The 15798-nt window shown below is 26.9% G+C and overlaps 1 long non-coding RNA gene across 1 annotated transcript; it reads left to right on the forward strand.

The window, feature by feature from the left end:
- The first annotated feature begins 153 nt into the window (after positions 1–153).
- LOC124419063 lies at positions 154–15747 on the forward strand. Its single transcript, XR_006940370.1, has 2 exons — positions 154–472; positions 14682–15747. It is a non-coding gene; the product is annotated as an uncharacterized LOC124419063 (long non-coding RNA).
- Positions 15748–15798: the final 51 nt, after the last annotated feature.

The raw sequence follows: 15798 nt of genomic DNA on the forward strand, positions 1-15798 counted from the left end.
ATAAAAAAATGTATTTTTATATGTATTTATTAAAATTTGGCAATAACTTTGTTATTAGAAAAATATTTCAATAAATTTTAATATTTTTTTATTCTCTTTTGAAATACACATCTCACATTATTTATTATTTACGCACAAAGCTCTTCCATGAGATGTTTACTCTACAGACCAACAGTTGTAATTTAAACTTGGACTAGAGCGGAGCGTTAACGGTTAAAAGAAAACGTTTGTGTAAACAAAAACAATGTAAAACAAAAATGAAAAATACAACAACTTAAAGATAGTATTTTAAATTTTGGAAAGTTTATTACAAAAAATAATAATAAAATAATTTGCAAATATAACAAAATAATAAGTGAAAAATAAAATTTACTTAAACAAATAAAAATTTAATGTTTTTTGTTTAATAAGTGTTTTGATATTCAAAAATCAACAAACCTTGAACGTTTACAAAAATTAATAATAATAAGAGGTAAGTCTTCAAAAAAAAATTCCATTCATTGTTTAACCTTTAAGGGATCACAAAATTTCTAAAACATCATTTTATTTAATTGAAAAATTTTAACAAAAGCTTTGTTTATAATAATTAATTGACCAAAAAAATAGAGAAAAAAACCCTGACTACTGTTTACTTTTTAATGTCAATTAGCCAAGTTCGTTGTTGTTGTATGTAAAACTGTCAATATTTGTGTGTAACTGTGTGTGCTTAAGTGTATGTTTGTTTATTTTTTTAACATCATCATCATTATGTTTTCATTTATTTTGCATCCCATCCGTCCACTATCCAACTATTTGATATTTATTTTTTTCTTTTTGGTTATTTTGAAGGTAATTTTTATATCTTCAAAATTAAAAATTTTACAAAAAAATATAGTCATCACCATTACAATAAACTTGTATATTGTTTGTGTGTGTAAAAAATATAGGTATACAAAATAAAACCAATCAAGCCATCACCAAAATCAACTCAAGAAAAAAACAGTGCCTTAAACTTGTTGATACATATGTATAGATTTCGCATAAAAAAAAATTAGTTCCTCTGATTTTTTTTAGTAAAAGTCTAAATTAGGCAAAACTTGAACAAACTCAAACTGATGTTTAAACGTTGTTTTTGTATAAACACAATTGTAACGGTTGGCGACTTTGCCGTTAAGAGGAAAAATTAAACAACATTACACAGGACAGCAAATTTTTAACCCACAGACCAAAGTATGTTTTTCTAAAGGATTTTACATATGTAGCTATATAAAAATCTGATCTCAGAATCAAATCAGGTTTTGGAATATCGTGTTCTAAAATCCCAGCTTTAAGGTATATTTGAGTCGTTAAGCCTTTTTAGTATAAACATAATTTCAATGGTTGCCGGCTTTGCCCTTAAAATGGAAAAGTGCGATTTTTATTAAAAAAGTTAGAAATTAAAATAAAATATACAGGTGAAAATATTTTTTATCCCTGAGATAAGGTAACTTTAAGGTTCTATAAAACGACTTTCGAATAATCGAACAATCGACTTTTTTCAAAAAAGGTCGAAAAGTCGAAGTCGACTATTTTGTTCCAAAAAGGTCGATAACTCGACTATCGTCTGCAAAAAAGTCGAAAAAAGTCCGAAAAAGTCAGAAAAAGTAGAAAACTCGAAAATAGTAGAAAAATGTCAAAAATAGTCTAAAATTTAAAATAATCTAAATGAAAAAAGTCGAAAAGTCGATTTTAACGAAATGCAAAAAGTCGACTATAGAACCCTAGTAACTTCACTAAACTGATCTCAGACATGAAGCTTAAAAAATCTCCATTTTTGTTTGTATTTGAGTCGTTATAACAAGTTAAAAAGATATCTTTGTTAAAAGATATTTCGAAGAATGATGAAGCTTTGACGGAGGTTAAACTTTTATCTTGAAGCCAACAGTTTGAACTTTAAGGACTCGACATATATTAAAAACCTGATGTTACGTAGAAATTCTGAAGCGATATATTTAAAATTAATATGTGATTTTGAAAAAGTAAGTTTTAGCAAAGGCCTTTGAAAAGTTTTGAATGAAGCTTTCTAATCGAAAAAGTTTACGAAGTTTTAATATTAAAAATGCTTTATGATATCATCAAGATATTAGGGAAAGGGAATAACTGAATGAAACGAATAAACTGAAAGTTGAAAAAAGCTTCTGGAAAACTTTAAATTTAAAAAATTAACAAAAAACTGGCTAAAATCCTTGTCTATATTAGATAAATATTTATTATGCTAAACGTTAAATTATTATCATGATAAAAAATTAGCAGGTACAGATTGAATTTATTAGCGTTATATCGTCATTATGACAGTGTTGTCTAAACAATTAGCTTTATTTCAATAAAATCTGCATTTTGTTACACCAATGCATTAACAAAAAACTGACAATTTATCTGCTGATGTTTTGTCAAGTGCCGTCATAAATATTTGTCTAATATAGACAAGGTGTTAAAGAAAAAAGGTTAAAAATAAAAACTTGATTTTAGAACATAAGTTCTCTGTTTTGTAGTCTATAAGAATGTTAAAGTTTAAAAACATTTAGCTAAAGGAAATCGTTGGAAAAGGCTTTTATTAATTCTTTTACAACTCTGCCTTTAATGTTGAAACAAAATATAAACAAATTTCCATTATGGCATGAAATCAAAACAACAAGTTTTATTTTTTCTTTCACAGACCAACCAATTTTGTCTGTCCTCTGCATATTGCACTTATTTTTTGTTTTATGTTTTATGCTGTTTTTTTGTACTTTAAAATGTTTTTCTTTTATCTTTTTACTTTTTTTTTAGTTTACCAGTTCTGCTTTTATTTAGTTTAATAGCGGTCGTTGCTATTTTTTATGTGTTATTTTGTTTTATTTTTATTTTCTTTACATTTTTGCATTTTTTGCTTAGAGGATTTTAAAATAAAAAAAGTTGAGAAAAAGCTATTATTGCAAAATTTTCTCTTAAGTATTTGTGACAGCTTTAAATTGTAATCGATTTTTATAAAGTGCTAAACAACAGATTTTTTGTTTTGTTTTGAGTTCACAGTAACTAGAGTATGTCTCTTAAGTCTTCTGTTTTTAAAGTGTTTTTTAGTGTTTGTGACTAGACTAATCTAATGTTAATGTGACAAATATTTCTATTGTTTAAATTTGTTTTCAAGGTTTTGGCATACAAATGCTTAACTTTGTTTTTGTTTTGCTAAAGGTTATTTGAAGAAAATAAAACTGGCAAAAAAAAAAAAAATTGTGCACAAAGGTAAAAGTCTTCAATAAAAACAGTACAAAGCTAAAAACTACAATATAAAAAAGAAAACAATGTTTATTTCCAAACAAATACCATTCTTTTTTTCAACATTGACTTTAGCAATAGAAATTTAATTTCATCTACCAAAACCACCACATTTTTGTAAAACATCTTTGAAAATTTTAACTTCAGCAACATCTCCACTTACAACGGAAATGTTAAGTTATTTATTTAAGTTTGTTTGTATGTCAACAAGTACTTTAATATCATAGCACAATACCACATTAACGAATTCTTTTTTTTCAAAGAAATTATCATTTTACTTATAAGGGGATCTCACGTTCAAACAATATACAATTTTACCTTAAAAAAAGATGATATTTACATACATACATACATACATACATACATACATACATACATACATACATACATACATATGTACATGCTGTCTATCAACAGCAACAATTGTTTGGCGTTTTGGTGATATTCAAAACAATACCCGGGAGTTTTGTCTTTAATATATAACAGTGTACATGTATGTAGGCATTTTTTCTCGTATTTTTTGTTAAAGATAAAGTTAAAGTTTTGACCTACATTATTATAGATTTTTGTATTGTATTATTGTAGGCATTTTAAACTAGAAGAAATTAAGAAAAAGTTAAACTTATTCTAAAATAGACGAAATGAGTTAAATTTCCGTCTATTTTTTTATAGTGTAACCATTATATATTTTGAATTGTTTAGTTTTGTTTCAAAGCAAATGAGAAATTTAAATTTTACAGGCCGATAAACATTTCTTTGTTTAAGATAACTCAAAGAAAGAGCAGTAGTATATCGTTAGAAACATCTGCATTTATGATACATACATATTTAACATAACTATGGGCTTTAAAACCATTATCAGGGGCCCAGTTGTGAAATAATGCACTAATGATTTCAACAAAAAAGGGTTAGCTTTCTCTAGGATATAGAGATGATTCCGCTACATAAACAACAACTTACGAAAGCGTAATTACGATTGAAATGCAGAATTTACACAATCGTAAAGCATTGAAACGAAATAGAATTGTTTCTTATTTTTCTTACTATTCAGTTTTTTGTTGGAATACCTTTTTTCGATCATTGAGTAACTGAATGCGTAAACGTAATCGAAATGCAGAATAGCGTAGGGTTCTATAAATCGACTTTCGAATAATCGAACAATTGATTTTTTGTCGAAAAGTCAAAGTCGACTATTTTATTCCAAAAAAGTCGATAACTCGACTATCGTCTATGAAAAATGTCGACTTTGTAAATAAAAGTCGAAAAAAAAATCGAAAAAAGTTGTAAAAAGTCGAAAAGTCAGAAAAAAACGAAAACTAGTCAAAAAGTCAATAAAACGCGTAAAAAATCGAAAATGTCGTAAAAAGTAGAAAACTTGAAAATAGTCTAAAATTTTAAAAAAGTGAAAAAAAGTCAAAAAAGGATAAGCTCGAAAAAAGTAAAAAAATAGTCGAAAAAGTCGAAAATAGAAAAAAGTCGCAAAAGTCGACTATTTATAAAATACTAAAAGTCGACTTTAACTTTTTTTGAAAAATAGTCGAAAAGTCGAAAAATTTCGAAGTCGAAAAGTCGGAAAAAAATCGAAAATAGTCGGAAAAAGTCGAAAAAAGTCGAAATGTCGGAAAAAGTCGAAAATAGTTGGAAAAAGTCGAAAAAAGTCGGAAAAAGTCGAAAAGTCAAAAAAAGTCGGAAACTCGGAAAAGTCGACTGTTTATAAAATATTAAAAGTCGAAAAGTCGAAAAATCGACTTTTAATAATGTTTTATAAAAAAGAAGAAGACAATTGTAAATGTAATAAGAAAATTAATGAAAACTTAAATTTAAAAGAATTTGTTCGATAAATCAAACATGTTTATTTTAATAAAAATTGTATTAATTTTTTTTAGCAACTTTTTACTCTATTGTAATTCTTCCTCAAGTTTAAACCACCTCCATTTGGGCGCTTAAACTATGTTTCTCTGTCTGACTGTTTATTTAAAATCAAGAAGACTTCAATTATTTTCGGGATTCATATCTTAAATTATTTTATTATTTAATAATAACTTAAATGCTATTGTGTAAATAATTTTTTTTTTTTGCATTTTAACCCCTTACCTGGTAATGAATGTTTTTGCTTGGGAATTATAAACATTTTAATGATAAAGGATATACATATTTACAAGATTATAACAAATATGATATGACAAATATAATTTCCTAAGAATTAACAATTTGTTTATTAATAATATTTAGCAAACAAAACTTTCACTTTATTTTATCAAATATATCGAAAAAAATTCAAATTTTCACAATTCTTCAATTACCAAATATTATTGTTAAACGGCGTTTAAGGCAAGTTACATTAAACACGGAAGTATCATAGATCATATTAATATGTTGCTAACATCACAAAAGCATTAAAGTAGTAATATTTTTTTAACTTCTTTTGCTTTTATCATTGTTGTTTTCGGAGAAATACTAAAAAAACTTGAGTTGAAGTGGTGAAGAAAAAAAGACAACAAGTATTATATAATAACACTTACTACTGACACAATGGCCCAAACAGCAGACCAAATGTCTTAATGTTTGTCTGTCTGTCTGGCCGACAGTCTTTCTTTCATTACAATGTCTAACACTGATCGTCAGAAGCCGGTCGTTTGTCTAGTCTGTCTGTCTCCCATTTCGCCAGACTATTGCAACAAAATTTATGTTTTTTTTGTTTCGTTAGTTTAAAGCTTCATTGGTCAAGTGCGTTAAAAAGTGGTCTTTTGTATGATTTTCAAAAAAAAAAATTTTCTTTTGCTAGTAAGAAGAGATTTCTGTTGTTGCATTCACTTTTTTGTGGTGGCTTAAAAAAATGCAAAAGCCATGATTACAATAACTTTTTCAATTCACTTAAAGATAGAGTTATAATATATCCGGTATGTGTATAAATATACAATGTTCAGTATTGTGTGGTAGTCGAAAGAAATGTGCAGCTACTTGTCTACCCAAAGTCTTACTTTTACCATTATTTTAGCGAACTGAAAAAATATAACCAATATTTAGATGATAGTAATTGACTAAAATTTTTTTCTATCAAATTAATCTATATTATATTTTACTTTGAGTTTTTGTAATACATGAAACCGTCGGCTTCTACGTCCAGCTGCATTAAAGTATTTTAATATGTTAAGTTTAATACCAGTTATTAACTAACGTTCGTTTTTTACTATGTTTTATTGTTTTTTTTAGGTTTAAACTCCACATTAGTTCAGTGCATTGGCATTGAATTATGTGTGTTTGTTTAAATATTCATTAAATTCTAGAAAATAAAAATAAAGTTTGAAAAAAAAACGTCTATTAATTGATGTCAATGTCATCTAGCAGATAATTTTTAAGACATTGACTTGTCCGTTTGTTACATCAGTTAGGCGAGAGGGAAAAAATTTAAAAATTCTATAACCATTAATTATTGATTTTAATTAGCTCACGGCTGTTAGCAAAACAATCTCTTTTAATTTTCACAAACTACATTTTTGGTTAATTCAATTTTAACGTACAGCTGTTTATGTAATCATATGTACTGCACACAGCTGTCACCTTTTAACATTTTTATATGGTTGAATCAAAATTTTTGGAAAAAAATCAAAGCTTTGTATCTTTAGTTGCAACTCATCGCTGTCTTTATTAGTTATTTTAAATATTTGATAAAGTTGGCTATTAAAACGGTTGCTGTCAGTCACTTGACATTTCCGCGACTAAAAATAAAAAAGGTATAGATAGATAGGTAGATAGATAGATAGATAAATAGATAGATAGATAGACAGACAGACAGACAGATAGATAGATAGATAGATAGATAGATAGATGGATGGATAGATGGAAAGATAGATAGATAGATAGATAGATAGATAGATAGATAGATAGATAGATAGATAGATAGATAGATAGATAGATAGATAGATAGATAGATAGATAGATAGATAGATAGATAGATAGATAGATAGATAGATAGATAGATAGATAGATAGATAGATAGATAGATAGATAGATAGATAGATAGGTAAATAAATAAATAAATAAATAAATAAATAAATAAATAAATAAATAAATAAATAAATAAATAAATAAATAAATAAATAAATAAATAAATAAATACATAAACGGTTGAAATGAGTAATAACTTATTATCCCCTGTTTGCCTATACGCAATATACACAAAATTACTTAACACCTTTGTCCCTCTTTCCCCCTCCCCCTACAAACCTGTGTAGGTAAATAATGCCATTTAATATTTGTCATCTTAACTACTACAATATTTATGCGGCTGCTGTTAATTATTAATGAATATGATGTTATGTGGTTAATAGTGAAATTTTTCTAATATTTAAAAGTATTTAATATTTATTACCACATACATTTATTTTTACGTTTAAAAGATCGTATATCTTAAATATACAAATAAATGTAACTTAAAACTACAAATAAATAATATTTTTGCACATCTAATGAATGAATATTTAGTTAACATGTTTATTGTATAGATTTTTTACACAATCGCTTTAGCTAAATAAATCTGCATAAATGCGGACAAATACAAAGGAAAGTGTTAATTTTGCAGAGATGAGCCAAACAATTCCATATAAATTGTTTAAGAGAAACAAAGTACAAGTTATGATATTAATTATATTTCTAAAACCCCTTCTGCTTAATGACCTTTTTCACTTTTTTTATTTTATAAAAAAAAATATATTTTTTTTTTAACGAGCCAAAAGTACTAACTAACAAAGTTTAATGTGTTTTAGTATTTTTCAACCGAAAATTTACTTTTGCTTTCAATAAATTATGTTTTAAAATTAAGATTAATGTTTTATTTAACACTTTTTTTCCACATTAATACTTTGGACGAGCTGTAGTATAAGGTGAAATTTTATTTTTTTGTTTCAAGCTACATTAATTGTTAAACCTTTTTAACTTTTGTTTTCTCTAAAAACTGGCCACAAAGTGTGTTTAAGCCATTGTCTTTTGATGTTTATTTTAAAGAAAGTTCTAAAGTTTGTTTAAGAAAAGAAGACAATAATAAGAATGGCTATAAAGAAAAAAGACTGAAAGTTATGTCTGTTTTATTACAGCTTAACAAAAGAATTACGCAGGCGTTACGCCATAAAATTAATATTTTTTGGTGATGAGTGAATAATTTATAAGTACTATTTTAGTATTTTCTTAGTCAAGTAATGTTTGTTTAAATGTTAGACTTTTATACTAACATTTAAACACAAATAGACTATATTCTAGTCTATAGTCTAGTCCATAGTCTAGTCTACAGTCTAGTCTATAGTCTAGTCTATAGTCTAGTCTATAATCTAGTCTATAGTCTATAGTCTAGTCTATAGTCTAGTCTATAGTCTAGTCTATAGTCTAGTCTATAGTCTAGTCTATAGTCTAGTCTATAGTCTAGTCTATAGTCTAGTCTATAGTCTAGTCTATAGTCTAGTCTATAGTCTAGTCTATAGTCTAGTCTATAGTCTAGTCTATAGTCTAGTCTATAGTCTAGTCTATAGTCCAGTCTAGCTAGGTATAGTCTAGTCTATAGTCTACTCTAAAGTCCAGTGTATAGTCTAGTCTATAGTCCTTTAAGATTTGCCTCAATCAAAGCTAAATTTTAGTTTTTTTACTTCTTTCAAGTGTTTTGTATTCATTTCATTAAAGTGTAGCTTTTTTTCTGAAATTCTGAAACTCGTTTCACTTTTTTTCATGCTGACACAAATACATCCCAAATATGTATGAAAAAACAACAGACAATTTAAAGCCTGGAAACGGTTTTTAGACTAAAAAATATCTAAAGATATGCTTGAGTTGTTTAAAGTTTTGTTTTATAAATTGGCAGCTGAAATATACTTTTAAAAAATTGAAAAATTCTTAAACAAAAAATTGACCCACTTTTAATATCTAATATAAGAAATTATTTTTGCAATTATGATTTTTTTATAAAAAAAATAATAGTTTAAAAAAAATAATTAAATTACGCTCCAACATTTGTTGAAAGCTTTTTGCAAAAAAAAATGGTTTTGCAAAACAAAAAAACTGCTGGTCGAATGGATGTGAATAAATAAACGAAATAAAACAGAGCAAAAACAAAAAAATAAAAACAAATTGAACTGAAAAACAAAAGACTGAAGCAACAAACGTGATAAATTATAAATGCTTGGCACATAACAACAACACCAACAAAAGCAACATTCATAAAAATTGGCCAAGTTGTGGCGGGGAAAACAGATACAAAATTTAGCTTTAGCTTTAATTTAATTTTTCTTTTTTGTTAAAGAAAACCTTTAAAGTATCTTGGCTGATTTTTTTTGCTTGCTATTTATTTTCTGTTTGCTTCAATTTTTGACTTTTTGTTTGCACGTCAGTGTAAATGTCATGAAATATTATTTGTATACAAAAAGATTTCAATGTTTTTACAAAAGTTTTCGTTTTTTTAAAGAATGAAAAAAATCTACGGTTTAATAGTGCTATATTGTAATTAAGCAAAAAAATTAATTAAATGCTAACTTAAATCTACTCAAGTGTTTATAATTTTGCTCTTGGTATTTTAGATTTTAAAACGCTTCAATACTTTTGCTTAAACTTCTCTTTTTGATGGTAGTTATAATTTTCAATTGGTTGAAGAAAAAAACTGGAAATGGTAGCAAAAGTAGTTCATATTAAATTAAGGAAGTTTTTAAAATTTTATACTTCCATGGTTTTAATAATAGTACAATACAAATTTGGCTAAACAATTGTTAAAAAGAAACAAAAAAAAAACCAACTTAATTCATAATATTAAATATAAGTAAGTTAAGTTAAGAAATAATTAAAGGGGCTTTATTTCCAAAAGCCTATTTTCAAAATTTGGGTTACATAAATATCAAGCGTAAGTTTTAAACAAACATGCCATAATTAATTGGTATAATTTAAATAAGTCGTCAGTTAACTAATTTATGCATTGACAGTGTGTTGAGAAAGTATTTAAACATTAAAAAAGTAAGTATTTATTTTTGCCGTTGGTACTACAATCTCATGTCTTAATAAGTTCATATATGAAAACTTAAAAATACATTCATTTGAGTTCTAGTATATAATTCTCACTCAGTTAATAATATTTTTGCAATAAGGTCTATGTACAATGTACATTAGTAACATAACTTTAATTTTGGAAATGTACTCTTATTCTGAAATATATTGAAATCGATTACGAATCGAGTTTAAATTAAAAATACAATTAAAATTTTACTTTTTCTTCTAAAGTGTTCTGAATTCAGAAAATAAAAAGTAATTGGGCTTAAATTAAAAACAATAATCTTGAAATATCAGTCATATTCTAAACTCAATAGAAAACTTTAAAGGTAAAAACACTAATTGGCCAATCTTTAGATCAAGGATTAGGGAGTACTCAATTAGTTAATTTTATTTGCTAGTTTAAGCGCCCAATAAAAGTGAGTGCAACTCACTGTATGGCAATACTGCGAAAAAACAACTCAAAAACCCGTTATAAGAGATCAATTTGATTTCAAAAATAAAAGTTGAACCTAAAACTTTTATACTTGATTGATCCGCACTTGAATCAAGTATATATCTAGTACTTAACGTATTTTTGTCATTGCTTTGGATCGATTTGACTCTTTTTTAATTGTAGTTCCTGTAGTAAGAATGTAATATCTAGAATAACATTGCTCCCGAAATATTTAGATGGAATTTCGACGAATAAAGAAAGTTTTTTATGCGTTTCACTATCCTCTCGATATCCTTTACATTCGTCAGAATCTGCCATCCAATGTAAAGTACGGACATTCGGATTTTCATTCTCATTTGTCAATATGATGCAGATCTTAATTCCGAATAAGTATTTCTTTATAACTCTCTTGCAGTCTATTACGATCTTTGACTTAAACTTAACAACTGGTTCTTATTTAATAACACCGTAATAACACCGACAGATTCCCGCTAATATCTATTCTAATGCAGCTATCTGGGAACAATAGTAAAAAACATTGAATACTTAATCGTTTTTTTTTTTGACACTATGTATGTCAAATGAAAGGTCTCGGTAATATCTTAAACATATTTAATTTCTGTTCAAGAAACTTTTAAGAATATATACAAAAGTTTTAGAAAAATTAATGATTTTTTGGAACTAAATTAAATAATTTCGACATTTATGACCTATTTTGATGTTATGATCGAAGATTGTAAACAAACGAATAGACACAATCTTATAGACCGATTTCGTTTCAATATTTTCGAAAGTAATAAAACAGTGATTCCAGTTTAGGATCATAAAGGTTTATTCCCTGAAAGTGACATATAAATTTCTTCTGTTGAAGTCATTAAGAAGCCGAGAATATTAAAATTGTTTCTGTTATAAAATTTATTTCTTCTGATATACATTTTCAGCTTTTGCCCTTAATCGATTGGATGTTTTTTAACATTCATGACTCACTGTATATATTACAAATAATGAGGATAGTAGTTGAAAGGTACGTGCAGCAATCCCTCGTTTTACGTTCCAACGTTTAGAAGTTGCCTAAATAGGGCTCTTCCGGTAGGTATATGAAAAGTTGAAGAATATTTTGAGAATGCCAAGGGATTTTAAGAGAAAGCGTAAATCGAGGGACTGCTGTATTTGAATACTTTTCAACATAGGTACATATATTAATATTAACATATGTATGTATATAAGCATTGCATTTGTTGTTATTTATAAATGCTATTGTAGTTACCACTGCTGCCACTTTTGTCTTCTGTGTGTTGCATATTAATTAATATTTATTTAGGTTTTTTTCTACAACAACTTCTTTAATAAAATTTATAATTTGTTTAAAAACTTTATACAGTTAATTTTGTCTTTTGAGTGCATTTGTTATCTAGCAAACACTCACACACTCTATATAAGTTTAGTGCATTGTTTTAACAAATAATAATAAACTACTACCAACATTGCATACAAACGATCACTATAAGTACACTACACACATACTTAGTTGTTAGTTATCATGAACTGAACCGTTATAAGTATGTCATATTTTATAATATAATGTTGAATGTTACATGTTTATAAACATGTTTGAATATGTATGACGATTGTGCTTGAGATGATAACGAGTAAGTTATTGCATCTTCTTTCTAGAGGTTATCGAACTCAAAATTGTAGTAAAAAGTTGCGAAGAAATCTGTGAACTTTATTTTGGCTTTTGGCCAAAACAATAAAAAAAATTAAAGAAAAAATGTAGCAATTTATATTCCAGATTTGTTGTACAGATTTAAAAAAAAAACAATTTCATGAGAAATTTCAAATGAAATTAATTATAATAATTATTTAACCCATTTATTTTTAAATAACAGGATGTGAAAAAAAGAGTAATTAAGTTTTTTAATCATAGTAGAAAAATAATTCAGAAAAAAACATGTAATATCGGAAGAGTTTTTATTTATATATGGAACTCGAAGTAAAATATTAAACTTTCAAAAATCTATTCGGGGTAAACCTATGTTTTAAACATTTTGATCGGTAGTAGTTTGGAATATACATATGTACTTTAGTCCTTGTCTAAACTAAAGTTTGGACTATGGACTATAGTCTAGTTTACAGTCTGCACTATATTCTAATCTAATCTATAGTCTAAAATAAAGTGTAGCCTGGATCTATATCTTAAAACAAAGTAATCTGGAAAATATTCTAGTTTGTAGTCTATAGTCTGGGATATAGTTTAGTCTGGACTATGGTGTAGTCTAAATTATAGTATTCTCTATAGTCTAAAGTCTGGACTGTAATCTACATTACAACCTATTCTATAGCGTGGACTGGACTATAGTCTGGACTTTAAACTGAACTATAGTCTAGAGTATAGTCTGGACTATAGCGTAATCTATAGTTTGACATATAGTGTAATATATAGTCTGGACTAGTATGTAGTCTATTGTCTGGACTATAGTCTGGAATATAGTGTAATCTATAGTCTGGACTAAAGTGTAATCTATAGTTTGGACTATAGTGTAATCTATAGCCAGGTCTATAGTGTTATCTATAGTCCGGACTATAGTGTAATCTGTAGTCTGGACTATAGTGTAATCTGTAGTCTGGACTATAGTGTAATCTGTGGTCTGGACTATAGTGTAAACTGTGTCTGGACTAAAGTGTAATCAGTAGTTTTTGCTATACTTTAGTAAAAGTTATGGAATATATTCCTAGTTTGCAGTCTGGACTATAGTATAGTCTATAGTCAAGCCTATAGCCTCGACTATAGTCTAGTCTGGATTACAGACTAGTCTTTAATCTGAACTATAGTCATGGTTATAGTATAGCTTATAATCTGGACAATAGTTTAGTCTATATTGTCTATAGTATGTAGTTTGTAATATAATCTAGGGTCTGGATTATAGTAAACTATAGTTTCGTGTGTAGTCTGAACTGAGTCTTATAAGTAGTCCGCAGTCTGGAAAATTGTCGACTCTATAATGTGGAATAATAGTTTGAAATTATTTAGCCAGATAGGCGGATGTTTCTGACAAATATTTTATCATCTCAGATATTGATTCTAATGATCGTTCCGGAAACATTTTGTTTTTTATTTCGGTTTAGCAAAGCAATGACAACAATATTAAAGACAATTATTGTTATAAATTTTATTCAACTCAATTGATCAACTTGTCTGATGAAAGATATTATAACGATTTATTTCAAATACACATGTTAAACGCATTAAATGATAAGCTTTGCATGTCTGAAGACATGCTGATCATGTTTTAGATGAAGCTGATGATTGTTTGTGATACAAGCCTACTTTAATCAAATTTAATCATATATTTCCGCTTTCAGAAATATTAAAGTGTTATACGAAAAGAGTTGTAAGTGTATTTACGAAATAAGTTGTAAGTGTATTTAAGTAATTTTTATATATAGAAAGCCATCTTTTAATTACGCTCTAATTGCGGAATTGTAATCACTTATAGATTTAGGTTAGGTTAGGTTGATAGGCGAATATATACTTCATTAAATCCAAAGAAATACACCTAGTTCGCTATCGGGCCTGTTGTGCGCTCCTTATCGCGAACTCTCTATTTCACTTAAAGCTTTAATATTATACTTCAGAACTGGATTTTAAATGATCTCATATACATATGATATGATATATGTATATGAGATCTCCGATCTAACTGAGTTTAAACAATATTTCCTCGTGATCACAAATTTCTTAAGATATTTATATGATATTACGTCGAATAACTTCTCTTACTAGCAAAACCTCGTATAATTTATATTATAAATTGCAATAAAATATAATAATCATAATAATGTTTAAATTATTTATAGTGTGTATGATCTTGAATGTATAAATAAATTGATATTGTTTTGTTTTTCTTAAATTCATTTATTTTATGAATAGTTTTATTTTATATCTTTGCAGATTACTAAAGGAAAATTTGAAAACACGAGCACGTTTTCAAAACAGTTAATTCCAAAAAGACAGTCTATAAAAATTTTGGCCGAATTCCTAAAAATTAATGCCAAGATACGAACGAACTAGTCTCAGATCAAATTGTTGGTGGTTTTGAACAAACTGCAAGCAGCTAACGAACGAGTAGTAGTGATCGGCATTTGAGAGACACATATTATGGATGGACAACTTTTGCCAAGTATTTCGTCACAAATATTAGAGTGACTTGTTTATAATTAAATATAAACAAACTCAAACTTTAAATTTATAATGACATAAAGGAAATAGCAAAAAAAAAAAAAACTGTTAAAAACTGTTATGTTTTTTTTTGGTAGTAAAATTTTGAGAGTTTGCTAAAATTTTGTTTAAAAAAAATAAACATTATTAAATGAGTGAAAGCCTTTGTGTGTATATTTTACATAAAAATAAAACAACAATAACTACTTTCAGCTTAAACACTCATTAAATCAAATGTTTGCTGGCGAAAAAAAACAATAAAAAATTAAATAAAAGACAACAACTATCTAGCCATCTAGTTAACATGTTACGCCAACGCATGTTGGATTTACCTTTAATATAATAAAACAAAAATTTTGGTTTTAAAGCACCGATCAAGAAGAGAGAAAGAGCGCCAACAACATAAACGTCTTAGACAGTTTGAGTATTTAAACGTGAAAGTAACGTTGTAAACAAGAAAAAATAGTGTTGCGAGTGAGCTGCGCATGCTCATTGAACATTTTTAGTGAATCACTGAAATCAGTTGTTATTGAAAATTATAACGGTAAAGACGTAAAAAATTTAACAAAATAACATAGTTGCGTTAAAAATGCTCATAAAAGTAGCGCGTTTAAAGGCAGCAACAACAATAGCAGCAACAGAAAACTAACTTAAGTGATTGAATCAACCAAATGACAGCTGTTGAAAAGTGTTTAATTTTTATGTTTAAATATCCAATTAAAATAAACAAAAGCTATTATAACGCTAAAGGCTTTAAATTAATAAAATAATTATTATTATTTGTTTAAACAAGTGCTAACAACAAATCAATTTTAACGGTCTTTTTTTTGTTAAATATCTCTACAAACTT

Source organism: Lucilia cuprina, chromosome 3 (genome assembly GCF_022045245.1).
Source record: "Lucilia cuprina isolate Lc7/37 chromosome 3, ASM2204524v1, whole genome shotgun sequence".
In the NCBI taxonomy this organism is placed as follows: Eukaryota; Metazoa; Arthropoda; class Insecta; order Diptera; family Calliphoridae; genus Lucilia; species Lucilia cuprina.